The sequence below is a fragment of the Planococcus citri genome, chromosome 3 (assembly GCF_950023065.1).
Source record: "Planococcus citri chromosome 3, ihPlaCitr1.1, whole genome shotgun sequence".
Lineage (NCBI taxonomy): Eukaryota > Metazoa > Arthropoda > Insecta > Hemiptera > Pseudococcidae > Planococcus > Planococcus citri.
The window spans coordinates 44,123,399-44,129,398 of record NC_088679.1 but is presented as its reverse complement, the minus strand read 5'-3'; the positions used below and the strand labels follow the sequence as shown (position 1 = coordinate 44,129,398).

The window sequence follows — 6,000 nt, the reverse complement described above, 5'->3', positions numbered from 1 at the left end:
GAGCAGTAGGTACGTTTCATAGTCTTTGATTTTTTTCTGTGTAGTGCCACTCGGGAGCCAAAATCTGGCCCTTTGGCCTTTCATGTCAAATTTTGGCATTTTTCTTATTGTTGCAAATTCAATCCGTACAAGAGTAGGAACAAGATGGGAATCAATTCGTAGATAACTTACATCAGTAAAAACGATCGAGGTTGAGAATCAATTCGACCATTTTTCGTATTTTCGAAATCAACTCATTTCTGTAGCATGAAAATAAACAAGTAATGGGTACAAGTCACGATACTTAATTAAGAACTCGATTAAAATTTTTGAGAAATAATGTAAGCATTTATGTGGTATTGTTTCCTTTTATCGTTGACAATTGTTGTATTCTACATACACTTATATATTTGGCAGAATTGAACGTGCCAAACGAGAATCGAGTATAACTGCAGTGAAAAGTTATTGATAAAAGTTTAGAAAGTTATCTTACACTATAATACATACAATAATTGAGAAACCGAGAAACTGATTTCAGCGACGGTATTATATTTAATGTTTCACACGAATGAATAGGTATAAGCATAATTTTATGCTGGGTTACTTAATGTACGGGTTGGATATGAAACTATTGATTTTAAAATACAGTACGAATATAAGATGCTTATTGTCGTAAAACCGTATAAATAGAGATGTGAAACATTTGAAGAGGAAAGATTATGTGTTAGTTATGCCAAAATATTAATTTGCGGGAGGATTCTCCATTCCGTATAACTTGGCTATACACATACGTAAGTACAATAGATTACCATACACATATTGTACAGGTATATAAAGGATGCTACACGCATCCCAATCGGCAAAATGCTGGCAAAGGTGTTTGTAATTTAAAACTGTCTGAAGAACAAACGTTAATTAAAACGTAGATAAAATTTTGATTGATGACGCGAACGATGGATTGGAGGAGAAACAATAACCTAGACAATTTTAACGCGTGATGAAGGAAAGCGAATTCGGATAATTGAATCACAAACGCTCGAAATATGTAGAAAGCGACGTTGATTGAACAGGTTTATTTTCGATTAATATTACTTACATTGAATTTTTTACCAACGTCCGTCTCAAATGTGTTAGTAGGTACTTTTAGTCTTTGGTAATTACTTCAAAGAGATCAATTATTTACATCTTTGTAATTTTTATTACCAAAACTCGGATGAAGCTTACCTATATACCTAGTTATGTTTCATCAAATCCAAAGAAAGAAAATTTGAAAACTATATGGGACAAAAAAAGAAGTAAATATCACCCTCATACCCTGCTCAACTTCGATTTTCCAGCTAAAAATGCAAAGATCGTCGCTTTTCTTGATCAAGAAATTTTTCCGAAGTCAACTTCAATTTATTCATCAACATGATGAAAGAAAGGAGATCACAGACTCATCTCTGTAAAAGCGCATTTTCATCTCCTCTTCATGAAACCCGTGGTTAAAACACAATAATACGTACGAGTATTTACGGCAAATTGGATAGGCAACTTCTCGTACTTACAACATTTACTTTCAAAATACATATTTACGGCAAACTGGGTAGGCAGCTTATCTCGCATTATTTTCTTATAAAGGATTTATCATTAGAGCATTTTCAACTTCTTCTTCTTCTTCTGTTTTAAAAATTTCTCTACAAAATTCAATTGAAAATTTAGGTAATTTTAGTAAATCCGAAAAAGTGTGCGAAGTTTATTTGTAAATTTGACATTTTTTCTCACAAAATTGAAAATCAGAACTAGGTACGTATTTCTAAAATAAAAATAAAATCAAAAAATAAATTTGAAAATCTGAGGTTTTCCTCTTGTTATTCCATCATATTTTTGTGGTAGTTCCACCACTTTCTCCTGAACGTTTTGAATTGCGCTTAGTGGTACCCAAACGCAGGTACTTTGTATGTATATAGGTAAGTTGTACTTCATAGCTCTAAATAGAAATATTTTCGAACATTTCTTTCACCAGTTCGGTGAAATGTAAAGGATTGCTGTTAATTAAATTTCCTCGCAACTGATACGCTTTCCATCAACCATCAAACTTCTATGTAGAATCGTACCAGCTCGACTTAAGATCGAGCGTGTGTTTTCTGTTAACTTCGTGCAGCGAACTTCATACCACAGTGAAATGCGGATGTAACTCGTTATCCGCCGCAACAATGTGAACAGTGAACACGTAACGCAAAATCTTGGTTTATTACGATTTTCGGTCAAAATAATCTCCTTCGTCGCTTCTCATTACAGCCGGTTGATTTAATGAGCACCCTAATCTGATCACGTGAAAGGGTTTTAACAGGCACCATGCTAATGATCAGTTATTTTGTTCAATTTCAAAGCATCGGGGCGCTTTTTCAACGCACAGAGTACCGCGTATAATTAATTTCGATACCGATGAAACTTTCATTTGTTAAACGATTCCGAAAGATTTTTATTCGTATTGAAAGGAGACTCGTTAACGTTTGAACAACGCGCAAACCCCTGTAAAGGCCATTATTACTATGTTTTATGTATGGTTCTTGGTTCGGCCTCGCCGATGCGGCAACCTATTCTTTTCTATGAAAAATAGTCTTGCTTTAAAAACCGAGTCTCGTCGTATTTAATTGAGTTTTGCAAAGGCTAGACAACTTGTTGGTTTTTATGCTAGAGGATGATGCTGATGCGTATCCAACGTCGTCGTCGTCGTCGTCGTGGTTTTGATACACAAGATGAAATTCTACGTAATTCGAATAATTGTAAAATTCCGAATAATCGTTGTTCTGCTTCTTTTCTATTTGTTTAGATGATGTAATTTGAAATTTTCATTCGCTTCAAACAAGCGAGTTTATTTGAAAAGACTAAAGAGCCGTCTTTATATACGTACCACCGAAGGCCGTGGCCTATTTTGTAATTTCGAGTTATTTTTATGGGCCAAATTTCTTACAGAGTCTCATAGAGCTATTCTGTTACAAACGTAGACATTTTTTTTCTGATGAGAGAATCTCTCGTCGTAGTCATATTTATGTTGCTCATTTTTTAGAGGAGCATGGAGACTGTAATGAAAAAAAATCATCCGACCAAAAAACTGAGGATTCTATAGGGAGTCGAATTCTCTGAAATTACCTACCCATAAATCCTATAAAAATATCAACATAAGTAGGTTTAGGTATTGAAAAACAATGAAAAGACAAAATCATGCTCGAAAACTATGCTACATATACTGGCGACGTAATTTTATTTCAATCATACCACGAGACACAATTCTGATATCAAAAGTAAAAATTCTGTTTTTGTGGTCCCAAATATTTCAAAAAACTGCACAAAATGCTTGCTGAAAAATATTACGTGGCAGCTGCGTCATTTAAATCCATAAAATGCAATATCTTCTTTCATTTTGGAAATTCTCTAATCAGGATTATAAAACCATATAAATGTGCAAATAAAATATTCTAATGGAAAAGTTCAAAACTGATGATAGAATCAAGTGCCTATAATATTTACCCATACCTACTAAAATAATTAATTAACACAATAAAGGTGTGGTAGGTACACTATATTTCTATCATTAATTTACATGTAGTCATTTTCGATATTAAATCAATGAAAAAGTATACCTGCCTATATTGATTTGAGAATGGTAATTAAAGGATGATGGTAAAAAAACTAAAAAACTTCGGTGTTAGGAAAAAAGTAATTAGTTTAAAATGTTTGCTTCATTCTGAACACTAATTTTTGAAAAGTGTAAAACGTTGTAAATTATTTTAAAAGTTTGTAATTACAGCTAATTATGTTGACAACTTGACGAGGCCTCATTAAAATATTATAAGAAACATGTACTTACCTTTATAGTTCATTTTGAAAAATTTAAAATTCTTGCTTCGTCTTGACAGACGAATGGTAATCTCATTTGTTGTTAGATAGACGTTTCTGTCGCCAGAGAACTTTAAAAAGTTTTTTTTTTGCACTTTTGTATTGAAGTCGCGTCCTTATTAAAACTTATTATTTTGCAGAATGAATGGCGATGATATGGATATTGTAATACCAGGAGAGGAAGACGAAGAATGTAAGAAAGATAACGCCAAACAACAATCAGGAAAACAAGGTAAGCTGAACTGTTTCTCATTTAGATGGCCAAGTTTACGAGTTGATATTTTTCTTACTGGTAAAAAAGTTGAAAATTATGGAAAAATAGTTGAAAGCTTAAGTCGAAAAAGAATTTGAAAACTTGAAGAATGAAGAAAAAAACAACTTTGTTCGCTATAAAAGCAATATTCATGTCACTCCCTAACTTTTCCGGTTATAAATTCCAAATCTTTATTTTCTCAAAGATTTTACGGAGCCACGGTTAAAAGTTGCTATAGGTGGGTCTAGAATCTTTAAGACGATTGCGCTGATGATAAAATGGTCACGAGCAAAAAAAAAACCATTTATGCTATTTGCTTTCGAGTGAAAAGCCAGCTGGAGTTAGTTTCCGCACTTTTGTCATTTTCTCGTTTTACGTTTTTCTTCTTATCGTTTCATTGCAGAAACCAATAATACACGCTGATAAAAGCACAACTAGCGAGTCCAAAATTGGGGTCTTAGAGAAAACCCAAGCCATAAGGCACGTAAATTTTCAAGTCTATTGAATCGGCGTTATATTTTTAAATGATACAATTTACGCCCCTTTTGTATCGTTGCGACAATAGACTTACTGTAAGTACCTACAAACTGCCGGTTTTCAATTACCCTACCTAGACACGTTTAATCATTTATTGCGAATTGATGTTGGTAAAAAATTACTTATTATCGCCGTGTACTTTCTATGTACAAATTTATTCATTATCGTTTCAATTTTTAAAATATTGAGAAAATAGTTCAATGCATTGAAGAAGGGAAAAAAACTACAATGTTTGGCAACCCTATTGAAAAAAAAAACTGATTAAAATATTTAGTTTGCTCATCAGCGCATATAGTCTAATAAAAGTAGAAAATATTCGTCGACATAATGTCTATTTCATTCAACAAGAATTCAGAAACACTCTTTCATTAAAACTGAGAAAATGGTGAAAAATTGTAATGAATTTGGAATATTTTATCTTTGTAGCTTCATTTGCATTAAACAGTTTAATATTTCAGAATGCACGAATTTCCTCTAAAATTCGTCGTGTAATTTTGTAGAGCAGTTATTTGTTTTTTTTTTTAAATTCTTAGAGAGATACTGTAAGCGATATATCATTACAACTGTAGGTAGGTAGTAGGTACCTATAATGTGTTTCCACTATGTCTTCCGCCCACAAGCCTAAGAACATAATTATAAATTTATTGCTTTTTATGTAATTTTGAAATGTATAAGTAAACATATATTCCGTACCTACCTATAGCCTATAACAGCTCTATGCCTTCAACCAATTACATATATTAAAACATTTCGTCGGTGCGTCATTTTTACGAAATATTGTTGAATTTATTGAGTAACTATAAAATATATTATAGTGTTCTTTCTTTACTATACGTATCCATAGTTTGTATACATAAAGAGGGTAAAAAATGTAAAATTTTGCTCGGTATTGCTTTTTTGAAAATGAAAATACGTTTTATTATGTATGTGAAATTTATATGTTTTGCTACCTATTTCAAAATCAACACTCGAATACTCGCATGCCCATTTATTATACAAAAGTTTTAAACTTGGGAAAAGTTGAGCGTAGACATCGGAGAAAAGGGATTAGCTTTCCAAAAATTGGGAGGCTTTTAATTTTCAAACATTAAGTAGATACCTATTTTCAAGGAGTACACAAAACCACCGAGCTTAGTAAGAAATTATTTATCGAACTTGAAAACCGACCTGGGTATGATACAGCTGAAAAAAATTTAAAATGGGTCTTACATATAAAAGAACTCAACTACCTACCTTCAGCACACCAACCAGCCTATGGAAGAAAGAAGAATTGTTGAAGGAAAAATCGAAACTGCAAAGTTTTCTTTACCAGTTAGTTGCACTTTAAAAATAACTTCGTCGCTTGTTAA

General features: G+C 32.5%; 1 protein-coding gene across 1 annotated transcript in view; it reads left to right on the top strand.

Annotated features, from left to right (window-relative positions):
- The first annotated feature begins 4,039 nt into the window (after positions 1-4,039).
- Positions 4,040-6,000, top strand: part of LOC135841676 (putative alpha-1,3-mannosyl-glycoprotein 2-beta-N-acetylglucosaminyltransferase) — a 113,242-nt gene continuing 111,281 nt past the window's right edge. The window contains exon 1 of the mRNA XM_065358775.1: positions 4,040-4,093. The gene's annotated coding sequence lies outside the window, so the exon portion shown is untranslated. The remainder of the gene's footprint in view (positions 4,094-6,000) is intronic.